The sequence below is a fragment of the Artemia franciscana genome, chromosome 17 (assembly GCF_032884065.1).
Source record: "Artemia franciscana chromosome 17, ASM3288406v1, whole genome shotgun sequence".
Taxonomy (NCBI): Eukaryota; Metazoa; Arthropoda; class Branchiopoda; order Anostraca; family Artemiidae; genus Artemia; species Artemia franciscana.
Window position 1 is genome coordinate 30,336,107 of NC_088879.1, and position 15,078 is coordinate 30,351,184.

Here is a 15,078-nt window from a genome sequence, read left to right on the forward strand (position 1 = left end):
TATGACGTCATTATTAGTACATACGGCTTTGTATATGCACAGACAATGGGAAAGCCAAGAATGTTGTATATTCGCAATTTTTACGTAGTTTAACTCCTGCAGACGAAATGAATGCTTGCCTGAAAAATTCTAATTTATGGGCACACGTAAAAATATTAAAATTAACTACAAATATGCGTGTCCGATTGCAAAACGATGACTCTGGTCAAACATTTTCAGATCAATTGCTGGCAATTGGAAATGGAAAGCTCCCAGTAGTGGGAAAGCCAAAAATGTTGTATATTCGCAATTTTTACGTAGTTTGAAACACATATATAAATCTATCTATATTCACAGGTGGGACACAGGGACACAACTACAATGGCGCGTAACTAATATGGCGCGTAACGACTTACGCGCGCGGGGGGGCTTGGGGGGGGCGCAAAGCGCCCCACCAACTAGGTGTTGGGGTGGCGCGAAGTGCCACCCCAACAGCTAGTCTATATATAAAAACAAGTTGTCTGCGTGTGTGTGGATCTGTCGGGTGACGTCATGTTCGTGTGTCGACTGACGTCATGTTTTCGACTGACGAAATTACAGACCAGGACATCGAGACACAAATGACGACCGGGACACCGGGACATAGGGAAGATAAATGACGATCGGGACACTCAAAGAGAAAGCGACCGGGACACAAGGAATGTTCGATTAGCAATCACCATCAAAGCACCGGGACACAAATGACGACCGGGACACAGGGAGTATAAATGACGACCAGGACATAAGTAAAAAAAAAAAAAAAAAACCTAAAAAAAGTAAAAACTACAAAAAATAAAAAGAAAAAAAAACTAATAAAAAAGCTAAAAAACTAAAAAAAACTAAAAAAGAAAAAAAAATAAAAAAAGGAAAAAAACTGAAAAATAAAGGAGAAAACCAAAACTAAAAAAAATAAAAATAAGAAAACTAAAAAGGTAAAAACAAAAAAAAACTAAAAAGAAAAAAGAAAAAAAACTAAAAAAACTAAAAAAAAAGTAAAAACCAAAAAAAACTAAAAAGAAAAAAAGGGGAAAAACACAAAAATTTTTTTCATCATATACCAATTCAAAAACGAATGTTTATACAGACCGGGACACCGGGACACAAATGACGACCGGGACACAGGGAATATAAATGACGACCGGGATACAGGGACACAACTACAACGGGGACGCCGGGGGGCACAGGGGGATATATAAATGACGACGGCGACACAGGGAATGGTCGATTAGCAATCACCATCAACAAAGTTTAAGGGCAATCATTAGAATCATGAGGTATAGATCTGAATACGGATTGTTTTCCCATGCACAATTATATGTTGCATGTTCAAGAGTCGGTAAACCTGACAATCTATTTATATGCACAGACAATGGGACAGCGAAGAATGTTGTATATTCGCAAGTTTTACGTAGTTAAAAACATATATATATATATATATATATATATATATATATATATATATATATATATATATATATATATATATATATATATATATATATATATATATATATATATATATATATATATATATATATATATATATATATATATATATATATATATATATATCTATATTCACAGGGGGGACACAGGGACACAACACAATGGCGTGTAACTAATATGGCGCGTAACGATTTACGCGCGCGGGGGGGCTTTGGGGGGTGGGAAGCACCCCACCAACTAGGTGTAGGGGTGGCGCGAAGCGCCACCCCAACAGCTAGTATAAGCATATTTTTATGCTTTCCTCGCTTGTGTTTCTCCTAAACTTCATTTTATCCCCCTCCTTTTGTGAAGCAATATATAAACCTACTTATGCGTACAGTTTTTCGTTTTTTTTGTTGTTTTTTTTTTTGGAAAATTGTTAGTAAATTTGGGGGCAGTTTATATTATTGACCCACAAATAAAGTGAACATACCACTCAAGGTTTTGTTTTATTCTATTTCTGAATATATTACTATCTTTACTCAGTACTAAACTTACTAAAATTCAATTTCAAGCCCGTTATAGACCCTCGAATGTGATACATTTTTCTGTTATTTTTGGCTATATAAAAGGGTCAGAAACAACTCTTACATCTTTATATGCAGAATAATTTTAGTTAAGCTATTTAAGCTGCAGCTCCACTATAGTTTATAACCATCCCCATCCCAGATGTGCAAATATATAGCCCAAATAATATATTTTTCATGAAGCATTTCTATAATTTTTTCTAAGGTCACCATGAATACAAAAATTTTCTCAATTTTGCAGGATAGCAATGAATTGTTAGCTAGCAAAAAAATAGGTGTTTTGCATTGCACCCCGAAAACTGAAATTTCATTATAAAAAGTTTATAATGTGCCAGACTGATGAAAGAGGATGGCTTCACGCTGACTGATGTGAAATAGGTTCAGGAGCTTCTGTTCACCAGATATAAGTGCAATACTGGGTGTGTTGCTCTGGGAAAGGACTATAAGTAACCGAACTTCTTACAAAAAAACTTATTTGGCATAGAAGAACTTGTAGGCAGAAGTCCTTTTTTTTTCTTGTGATCTCCATGGAGGTGTTCAGGATGCAAATATGCCAGTTACACTGCCAGACTCACTAGAACATTGGCAACAGCAGTTTCTCATATACTGACAGTTGCATTATTTGTGTCAAAAAGGGAACTGCAAACCATAAAAGTGAGAATCTTGTTGCAATTAAAACAACAGAAAGGCAACAGAAGTTATCTGAGCATTCTGAGAGAGACTTTTTTGATGAACGCATGCTCTTTTTGCACGGTTCGAATCTAATGCAGTTGAGGGCTGAATATCACCAAAAATGCAAGCTTAATTTCTTTGGAAAAAAGACTGAAGAAGAGACTAATACTTTCCACCAGAGAAGCTATTGTGAAAAGTGTGATAGATGGAATTAAACTCATTTTAAGGAAAGGAGGATATGGTCGCTTAGTGAGCTAAGCTAGAAATTAAGCAGTAGACTAGCTAGTTCAGGTTTTGAAATATATGTCAATGATATTAGGATACTGAAAAAGCAATTGAGGGGTAAGGATGGCAAACCACTGGAAGTGAGCTGTAGTTAAAGGTAAACTGGTGTTTGCGCTCGCTGAAGAAGAAAATATATGTTGCAGCCCTGAGTCATCAAGTTTCAAAGTTTATCAGAATTTGATGATTCAGTTGATACAGAATCCTACCTTAGATACGACTGTGAAGCAAACGAATCTTAAATAGAGAGTTTGAGCAAATGATTTGCGAGTGAAGAGGTATAGGACAGTAAAGATGACATATAAAATAGTAGCCTGAATCAGTTGAAAGATGAACAGGGGGTCCTACAGGAAGCCTTCCATTTGTGGATGTTCCTGACTGAGGAACCCCACACTTTGGGAAGTACTCCTATAGGGGAATCTGCAAGTATGATTTGCTTTGTGCATATGCTGAATCATGCAATATTTCTAAAAGTAACAATGAGTTTGACCAAATAATAGCTAAAAAAATATTGCTAAACCTTTTTTAGTTATTTATATTTGACGAACCGTATGTTAATAAAATGTAAAAGGAAAAGCTTGAAAAACAGTTTGAAGCTTTTTTTCAAAATCATCAATCCCCCAATGTTTTGACAAGGCATAAAAGTGAGAACTACCTGGTGACATCATGTAGTAGAAAGCTGGACTTTGTCGGGGGGAATAAAAAAAAAGAAACGAACTAAGTTACGTGGAACCTCCAGTTACACGTTTGGCGCTAATAGGCTGTTCCCGAGATATTCGCAATCAGCATGATCGATCCAGTCTGGAACCTCTCTCAGATCACTAATTTTTCAGATTTTCAACTTTGGCTCCCTAACTATTATGTAAATATCCGAGACAATCACCTTTTGACAGCTTAATTGATAAAGCCATGCCTGTTAGCAACTGGAACCAAGGGTATATCCCGGATTCTTTTGAGGGGAGTCTATATTTCTTGTGTGGGGGGGGGGGGGTCAAAAAACTTTACAAAATGCACACAGTATTTGTCTATACGTATTTTTGTAAATTTTTTGGCAAGTCGAACAAAAAGTTTGCTGGAGATGGGTCATACCCAGTAACACCGCCCACCTAGATACAACCTTGACTGGCACTTTAGTTCAATCCTGCAATGAATTCCATGTATAAGTGAACAAGGTTTACACGTATTTTGCGGGATAGATAGTATGAGGATAAGACGAAGGTAAGGAAAGTAGAGAAGACCAATTGTGGGTGACCGCGAGGAGAAGACCATGCCAATGCCTTCTCCATTATATTGACATTTTAAGATTTTGAATCGAAGTGCTAAGCGTGGAATTGTCCCAGTTAATAGAGAACTAGGACTTCATTTGGTAATAACAAAAGTATTAAAGAGAAATGGGCAGAATTTTTTTAGAATTTGTTAAACCTTTAAAGTTGTAGAACGCGATACAGGAAAGAATGAAAATTGTTTTGACGATTTGGAAATAGAGGAAGATTTATTTTGTCAAGGGGGGTTAGAGACAGTACTAAAACGATTAAAAATATATAGCACCTCTGGTGCTTTTAGTGTTGTTAACGAGTATTGAAATATGGTAATTGCAAAACAAAAACACAACACTGAAGATCTTGAATTTGGTTCGGGAAAAAGAGGAAGTACCTAGTGATTTTAGGAAAAGTTCAGTCTAACCCCCCTGTCAAGGGGGGTTAGAGACAGTACTAAAACGATTAAAAATAAATAGCACCTCTGGTGCTTTTAGTGTTGTTAACGAGTATTGAAATATGGTAATTGCAAAACAAAAACACAACACTGAAGATCTTGAATTTGGTTCGGGAAAAAGAGGAAGTACCTAGTGATTTTAGGAAAAGTTCAGTCAAACCTTCCTGCAAGAAAGGTGATAAAAGTGAGTGTGGTAATAGAATTATTAACATGGATTTTGTAATAAGCACATTAATTTGCATTGTAAAATTCATTAGGATAAAAGATGCTATGGATATAGTTCTAAGAGAAGAACAGTAAAGTTTTATGGAAAAGGAGAGGGTGCGCTGATCAAAATTTTCACTCTTAGACTAGTAATTGAGAAGTACCTGAATCATCAGACCTCTTTAGTGATCAGTTTTCTGCCTAATGTACTTGAGGCATGGGCACTCCAAAAAAACAGAGGAAGATTTGCTAGATGTTTTCCAGAGAAATTGCATACGGATTGTTTTGGATACCCGGCTGACTGACCGTATTTCAAACGGTAGGCCGTAGGAAAAGTGTGATTCAATCTTGTTTTCTAAGCCTATAATGAGAGAAAGGTTAAGCTAGGGACGTACTGCGGACGAAGAGTGACTGATTGCGAAAGATTGTCCTTTTTGGCCAACAGTCTAAGGCTAAACGAAAAGCAGGTAGTCCTCGGTTGGATTATGAGGATGTCGTAAAGAAAGATTCAAGTGAAATGGGAACTTCCTGGAAGGGTGTAAAGAGGGAGGCTTTGAATGGGCTGGGATGGAGGAGAAGCATGTGTAGTTCTGTTGGCCTCTTGCGGCTTGGTGCCGCGATGAGTTGATAGTAGTAGTAGTCTATACATTATAGACAAGCATTTGATTCAGCCGACAGAAGAGCTTTATTGAAGGTCCATATCCCTGTTTGATATTTTTTTCAATCTGATATAAAGCGCTTCTTTATCTGTTTGACTGGTTGGAACTTCGTGAATGCGAATCTTGGGCAGGAGAAGGTCATTAAGAGTGCAGACAGTCTTGTGGATATGGAAAAGGGAAAAATGAGACCCTCAGTGTTAATGGACTTCGTGTAGCCTACTATAAAAGTGTCGATTTTCATCTCCAGAATGCTAAATAACTATCTATATTCGTCTGGCTCTTTGCTTGTTTCCTTGTAAATTTACAAACTTATTCAAACCTTTACTGATCGAATTTAGCTTGACAGGGCTCATAGATACCATGGAGAGGGAAACTGTTGGGAAAGTTTATTAATTTTTTTCAGTAATCTAGGGGACAAAAAATTTTTCGTATCTAAAATTATCGTAGCAAATGGGGGGGGGCAGTATAAGTGCATGGTTTACGACTGGAAAATATTAGGTTTATTAAGGCCTCACAGAAGGGGCTTAACTGGACAAACTTCCATGCAATTTTATTTTTACGTAAATGCCCCTTCTTTTCTGAGATTATATATAAAAGAATATTTCCTTCTTCTTTTTTATGTTCGTTAGTGCCCATTATAAATTTAAAAACAACTAACTTTTTATTTTTTGTAACTAAAGAAATCCATTGTTATAAATAGATTAAAAAGTCACTCGGATAAAAACGTGCCTAATCTAAAATTAACACTCCTTAGAAACCTGATAGGGGAGGTAATTGCAAAGGGAAACTAAACCACTTCAACATATGTAATCAGAGGCCCAAGCTTGAAAATGTCGTGCAAGATAATTGAGTGCCTAGTCATATTTTGGTATTATAATAAGGTTCGATGGACAATAGACCACAAAATTTTATAGTTCTACTAGGCTCCCTCAGCTGTGCCTGGGAGTGGGATTAGATCTACCTTAAACTTACGTTAGCAAGTATGAGCTGCAAAAGTAAGGACAAATTGTGAATATGATATATATTATAGCTCAATTCTTAAATTTAATAAGTCGTGACTAAATCTAAATAATTAATAGTATTCAGGGAATAAAAAAAATCTTCTGCTCAAGACTAAAGCTCTTTTTAACCATAGACAGCTTGAAAAAAGGATGACATTGAAATATTGTAAAATGTTCTGCACAAACCAAGTCCATGGATTTAGGCATCGATTGGAGTGTTGACATATCTTGTTTTATTAGTTACTATCCCAGTTAATGCATGATTTAAATTTACCCATGTTTACTCCTGTCTGAAAAACAACAATTTCATACGTTCGTTAATTGTACATGTTGTTTATTTAGTTTTAATGCTAATTTTTTTTCTTTTATCTCCGTTTGCATTAAAAGGTAAGAAAAAAGATTGTTCCTCCTACATTGACAATGAAAAAATTTTAAGACTAAAAAGGAATTCTCGTAGTGGTTTCTAATATAGCGAGGTATACCGAGGTGTATATATATATATATATATATATATATATATATATATATATATATATATATATATATATATATATATATATATATATATATACATATCCCGTGGAAAATACCCCCCGCGGAAAATACCCCTTGGAAACTAGCAACCAGGGAAAATCCCCCCCAATGGAAAATAAGCCTTTCCAAATTTGAAATTTTTATTTGAGGTTTGTTTTTTTTTCATAAGGGGAAGGAATCATGGTACTTGTGCATTATACGCCACTCACTCAAGTTTACACTATGTAAAACTCGAGAGCAAACCGGTTTCTTCGTTAGTTTCTTTCAGCTTAGCGTGAGACAATCCAAATATAAGTGGCAGAGTAGATGAGAAATATGTAATTTGGGCTATATATTCGCACATAAGTTGGGGGGGGGGTCAAGTATTTGGACAGTTTGAAGTCGGAAAACAATTCTTCGTTCGTAATATGCAGAACAATTGTACCTAACACATTTTGCTTTCAGACTCGCTTTACTTTACTCCCCGTCTAATTTGCAAATATATAGCCCAAATTTGATTCGAAAGTAACGACGAAATCGGTTTGTTCTCGAGTTTTACAAATAGTAACTTGAGTCACCTAATTTGCAAGCAGGAGAGGAGCAGTCCCCCCGTCGCTGGCGTCAACACTGGTGACCACACAATATTTATTTCCAATTGTGAAAATCGTCAATTTTTTACGAGTTATTTGAACACAACAAGGTAAGGTAAAATTCTAGTTAATTGACTTCTTGCTTTCTCAGAAAGGGTTTAGGTTAGGAAAATGAAACTTTCAGGGATGAATCTACAGACTAAAGTATGTCCCGGGAAGTACCCACCTCCACTCCTTCACCCTCTAGAGGGCCCTTAAATTTGATGACCTTTAAAAATATGTGTGTTATAAAAGTGAAACCTTGCAAAATAGATCTTCTGCTTAATTGAAGTACAACAAAATTGTTTTCAGCTTCATAACTTTGCTTAATTCCGTTTTATAAGGTTTTAAAGATATGCAAATACATTTCCTAAATTAAAAAAAAAAAAAAAAAAAAAAAAAAAACACTGATATTGCTCAAATTCTACTCAAATAACAGGAACTGCATTTTCAGAGCTAAAGACAGAAAAAAAAGCAACTAGTAACTGAAAATTAAGGTAAAATGTTGTTTTGTCAAAATTTCAATAGGTATAGATCTATTGAAAGACCTGAAAAGACCTTTTGATAGACCTGAAATTTCAGGGCCCTCTAGAGGGAGAAGGAGTGGAGGTGGGTACTTCCCGGGACATACTTTAGCCTGTAGACCCATCCCTGAAAGTTTCATTTTCCTAACCTAAATCCTTTCCGAGATAGCAAAAAGTCAATTAACTAGAACTTTACCATTGTCACTCTCATCTAACTAAACAGTAATTTGTATTTACGAGAAGAAATTTTCAAAGTTTTTATTGAGAGCCCCAAAACCCCTCAAAAAATGGTGTCAAATTGAAATTAATAGTATACTATTCGAAATTGTATAGAACCATAAATTGAAGGAATATAGTCATTTATATTGAAGGGCAAGGTAAAATGCATTTTTTTTTTATTGGTAGTAGTAATATGTCTCCTTTTTTCCATTTTTTGGAGTGTAAAAAATAAAGAATGAGTGAGTTGGACTATTGAAGAGAACAGCATTCCTAGGGCAGGTCAAAAGCACACACACACAAATGAATCAATAAAGGGGTCTTGATGTTCTTAGAAGTGTTGGCAGCGTCGTCCAGAAATATTTACTCTCTTTTTTCATTCTACTGATATAGATTTCTTATATCTTATTTATGGTTAATCTTGTCTAGCAATAAATAAATGTTTTTCAGCCTTGTATTATGTTTTGGTCTACCACCGTTGTTGAATTAGATCTATGCAAATTATGTTTCTTTTTTCCTTTTTTCATTATTTCTTTCGCCACTATTTTTTCGTTCTACTTTTGTCAATTTCTTATATCTTGTTTATGCTTAATCTCGTTTAGCAAAAAAAAATAACAAAAAAAACGTTTTTCAGCCTTTTATTATGTTTCGGTCGACCACCGTTGTTGAATTAGATCTATGCAAATCATGTTTTTTTTTCTTTTTTCATTATACTTTCGCCAATTTCTTATATCTTATTTTCCCCTTAATTTCGTTTAACGGAAGAAAAACGAATTCTTTTCGATCTTGTATTATATTAATGGTCGACCACCATGGTTGAATTAGATCTATGCAAATTAAGTTCCTTTTCTGTCATCGAATTAAAGGAACCATAGAACAATGTAAAATTAACTTCATAATATTCATTAAGTTATGACCTTATCGAAATTGAATGGCTTTTCTCCTATCTAAAAGCCGAACAAATTTTTACGGTTCAAAAGGGTTAAATACCACCATAGATAAAAATTCATGAGATGTTATGTCATCATAGTAATTGATAGAAAAAGAAAAATTAAACAAATATTTTACCACATTATGCATGAATTATTATTTTCGAGCTTTTTTTTGTCAATTATTGTTTATTGGGCTTGGACGTTTCCCCAGGGTCGCCATCTGCAGCGCGCAAGTGCTATGTTAGCACTATTTTATTATGTGTAGCACTGTAGCACGTGCTCAGGGTTGCTAAAATAGTGCTAAAATTGCACGAAAGTGCTATTTTAGTACCATTTTGATCAATTTTTTGACTATAGCAACTAAAAGCGCTGTGTAGCACGCAAATTTTGGCCATTGTAGTACTTTAGGAACTGACCATGTTGGCAACTCAGCGTCTCACCCGAAAATTCTAGACGGGAAAGAATTTTTGCATTATTTCATTTGGCTGTTTTTAAAATGTTTAGTAGACGTTTAGAGTACGTCCCCGCACTCGATAGAAATAATTGTTTTTTGGGCTGGTGCCATTTCAAATGTGCTAAATCTTTGTCAAATTGACATTTATACACCGCTCCCAAGACATCCACCTTAAGATTGAGGAATCGAAAAATTAGTTCAATTTGGCCACTAGTATCTCAGTTGGTTCTGTCGATATTCAGCTGAACTGATATTTCTTGAACTGAAAATTCAGCTGAACTGAGAATTCTCCAGAGATTTGAAATAACGTTCTGAAGGGTATTTGGGGGGCTGAGCACATTAATCTATTTAAAAATAGATTAAAGACGTATTTTTCAGTGAAGAATTATAGTTTAGCATCTAGATTGTTCTATGGAAAGGGCATGATGAGTGAGGTTATTATTTGTTTCCCAAAGTATATGAGTAAGTGGCTCCAATTCATGAAAATGCGGAAGGGGGGAGTGACCAGAATATATTTTAAAAATCTAGGGGGTCATTTCGTTGTGTTTTTCATTTTATTCAATGAAAACACAAAGAAAAGATATTTTGGTGAAATTACCTAAAAGAGATATCTTTTAAAATCTAAGGAGAGAGGGGCGAAAAGATTCATGGGGGGGAACAACCCAGATAGATGCCACTAGAATAAGTAATTTGTCGAGAGTCGAAGGGCTGCGGCCAAGGGTATATCCAATGTCTATGTTTGGGGGCTATTTTTGGGGAAGGATTATAAGAGAAACTTTAAAAAACGCATCAAAGCTTCGTTTATATGCTTTTTGTTACTTTTTACGAGTCGAACTAAAATTTGGATTGGGGAAGGGAACTTATTTTGTCTACCCCCCTCCCCCGAAAAATTCAGTATATAATACACGCCCAAAATGTTATTACAAATACCTTATCAATTTTCATAACGACAGAAATGATTTTCATGTTTTTAGTGTTTTACAACAAGTATGTGTACTCTTGCCAATGTTTATTAATATGTCAAAAATTGTGCGAAATCGGCGCAGAAACGTCATCCATTATCTGATTATTGAAACCATTTTTTCTCAAATTAAATCTTTTAAATGGTTAGTTTGAATGAAAACACTGAGGTGTATCTATCGTCATCAACACCAGTTTTAAGAGTTTGGTGTTTCTGTTTTGTAAATTTTTCTCCCAGAACTAAGCTTCAATCAATTGCCTACTGTTTGGGGGTAACACGTCCAAGACGGCTAATTTTACAGGTAAGACAACACAGTTCTTGTCTCTTGACTTGCCAAGATGTTATTGGACTATCTAAATGTCTTATCTGTAATATTCTGGGAACAGATCAGGGGATAAAGTTAAAAATCTTAGGTACTGTAGGACAAGGAAAAAGCAGATGGTAGTGTGGAGTAATGGGGATGCTCAATTGAAATGTACTCAACAAAAATCACAGATTCAAGGGTTCAAGCAAAGTTTTTGAAACCTCCCTCTCTATATTCAAGGCCATCCATGCAGGTGCACTAATATCTAGAGCTAGGGGTTCCATCTATATTATTTAGTGTATGTATTATTTTATTTCCTCGAGGATTTTCTTGCATTTATTTTACTATATACAGCCCAGGCGTCACCCATTAGTTTTCTTACTGTCAGTTGAAAAACTTCTCCTAATTTTGGGAATTTTCTTACCAATATTGTGTCTCCAACATCCCCATCTCTAATTGTGAAACTAATATTCCGCCCGGGTAGGGAAACGAAGAGCCAGGATATAATTAACTTTTTCCTTTATTTCCTTTGCTTGCTTCGTCATTGTCAAGCATGGAAAAATGTCATTATTTTTAAATTAGATATTCCTAACAATCCTGAGGTAAGGAAGTAAACTTTCGCTCGGTGATTTCCCAAGGAAGTCTTATATTTGGAAAGCGCTCATCTCGAAAACTAATACTTCAGTTAAGAGACTTAGTTTTAGTAATGTTAAAGTGTTTTCCTAAGCAAACTCTTTGAAGGGAAATGGTATCTTTTCTAGTCATGGATCGAAAACTCACCATAAATATTGCTTTTTTTTGCCTTTTTTTTTCAAATTTTCAGAGGGTGAAGCGTATCTATGATTTTTGTTCAGGGGAAGGGTATTTTGTTGGGGGGGGGGGGTACAAAAAAACTTTACAAAAACAACGAAAATGTGCTTATATGTATTTTTGTTACTTTTAGATGAGTTGGGCAATTCTTTTCGGGGGGGGGGGGAGCCAGGTAAGCCCTCTCCTGGATGATGCCCTTTTCATGGATATTATTTTTCATATCTTCAGGCATAAGGTTAATTCTAGACCTAATGTGTCAGTTGAGTGTTTGTCAACTTCCAAAAATCATGCTCTAAAGGGTGTTTGCTACGCGTGGCAGAAGTGTGGCATGCGTATGGTGGAATAGGTGGTGTTTTCTGATATACACTAGGTGACGGCGAGTAGGCACCCTCTGGGTACAAATCACATTGTGTCTTAATGAAAAGATTAAGAAGCATAATTTTAATAGAATACTTTGCATTAGGACTATCTAGGCTTTATGTTTAAATGAGTAAATCGTAAAGGGAAGTCTTCCAAAAATCCAAGTTTCACAGGAAAAACAGAAAAGTAATTTTGTTTTGGTAATGTTGTTTCCAAACTAAATTGAATACGAATAAGCAATGACTGTAAAAATCTATGAATAACTTGGATACATTATATTTCATTTCAAATTATCCTGGACCTATCTGATTAGTTAGTTGTAGTTTGCCTCTTATGAATTCATGATATCCTGTAGATATAATGACATCCCCACGAATATCATTGAAAGTGGTCCTGTTGTCACGTAAAACTAACGTCTTACAAAATATTCCACGACATAGGCTTAATCTGTTGAGACATATCCCTCCACTGAAATCCAGCTTTTCGATAGGTTTTCTTGTTATTGTTGTAAGATGTGCGTTCCTTTTGCCCGCTTTGGAATTTATTTGTCTTAAATATTTAACATTTAGATCCTCATAAATATTTCCTCGGGATTATTGCACAAGACTAAGCGTTTTCTTCGCTGTATCTATGGCCAGGTTTCTAGTGTCAACAAAACGGCAAGTCAGTCCTTGTTTTTTCACATAGCTAGTCTGAGGGAAAAAATGGTGCATTTTTCTGATCTTTTTTTAACTTTGCTTTATGTCCTTGCCCGAAAGTAATAAATCTAGAGTTAATGTAGCAGCCATGTTTTAATTTCCATCCTAGCCGAGTGAATGTCACGCTGGAATCGTAATCCTTTGTCCTTAGGGGCGAAGGTTCGAATCTTGGTGTAGCAAAATCTTTGGTTTGGGGTGGGTAGGAGTGGCGTGACTCTGCAAGCTGAACCGCTGTGAGTCTAGGGAGCCTATTGATAAACGAGTTTCGAAGTAAAATCTGATTTCAGATACCAAGTGAGATGGAAAATGCCTAGTCCTGCTTCAAGATCAAGAGAAGAAAAATATTATGTTACAATTTATGAATTGTGAGAGAACCAGTTGTTTTTCTTTTTTCGCTTTAAAAATGGATTAGAATCAACGAGTTACGACTGTCTATCTATGCATGTATTTTTCGGGCCTCCTGTCCTGTATCTTGAACATGAGAACCTCCCTTTGACTTTATGCCCATACCTGCGTGCTTTTAGTTAACACCGCGACCAGTGTACATCCAGTGTACTACTCTTCTCATAGAATACTCTGGTGCTCAGAAATGAGGTATATTCGCTTCACAGCATAAATATTATACAGTGTGGAGAGTTTGGTTCAGAAATGGTGCACATCACAACGCACGGTTTGGCAAGTTTTCCAAAGCGTCACTGCAGTAGCTTCAACAGATATCCTATATTCCCATCACAACACGCTAAAAATGTGTCATTGCGAAAACGCTAAGGCACAGTCATGACGAAAGGTGTGTGACTGATGTGTCCCAAAAATCGTTAATGGAGAGCACAGGAAATTTCTATACTATATAATATTTATGCTGTGATCCGCTACTTCATACAAATAATACTTAATACGAACCACCATTTGACCTTGCATCCAGTAGCCTATACTCCACAAATTTTTTCTTAATAAAAGCTGTCGTGTTCCAATTTACTCATTGGTTATTATTTGTACTCAGTTATGGGGCGCATCATTCAGCGCTGTCACACAAATACCTATCCCTCCATCCTGGGACAAACTCCCATCCCTCCATACATTCAGTGTACACCACAACATGGGGCTTCTACACTACGCCGCAGAATATTTCACACTAGTATCACTAAAGACTTCGCGTTATGTTGTAATCTTAAGTAGCTTTCACGCGTGCGTAATTTACCTGCTAAGGCGTTTAATTACGTAATTAAATTAAAAAAAACAGTTTTTTTAAAATGAAAGTAAGGAGCAACATTAAAACTTAAAACGAACAGAAATTACTACGTATATGAAAGGGGCTTTCCCTCCTCAACGCCCCGCTCTTTACGCTTAAGTTCGACTCTTTCCCCTAACTCTATTTTTAAAACAGTAAGAAACTTTAGCGTAAAGAGCGGGGCGTTGAAGGGGCGTTTCATATACGGAGTAATTTCTGTTCGTTTTAAGTTTTAATGTTGCTCCTTACTTTCATTTAAAAAAAAAACTTGTCTTTTTATTTAATTTCTGGACGTTTTTGAATTAATGCATGTTTTGATCTTGGCTCTCCGCACATAAATAATTAAAACAAAATTTGCATATTAATTAATTGCAATTATTCGGAAGATTTTGAAAAAAAGGAGCGAGGGAGGAGGCCTAGTTGCCCTCCAATTTTTTATTACTTAAAAAAGCAACTAGAACTTATAATTTTTTACAAACGTTTTCATTGGTAAAAATATACGTAACTTACGTAACGAACTTCTATATTCGTATGTTTATTGCGTATATGAGGGGGTTCAACCCTCGTCGATACCTCGCTCTTTACATTAAAGCTTAAATTTTGTCCCAATTCCTTAAGAATGACCTCTGAATCTCAGAGGCCGTAGAATAAATAGTTGAAATTACTAAAAATACTTTAGCGTAAAGAGTGAGGTATAACGAGGAGGTAAACCACTCCTATGCGTAATAATTTTTGTTCGTTTTAAGTTTTAATGCTGCTCCTTACTTTCAGTAGAAAAAACTTTTCATATTTATATTTTCATTGTTTTTTTCAAATAATGCTAGAAAATCCCGCGCCCCCTTCATTGAAATTCTCTTCCCCCATGAGAATTTTCTCCGTGGAAATATC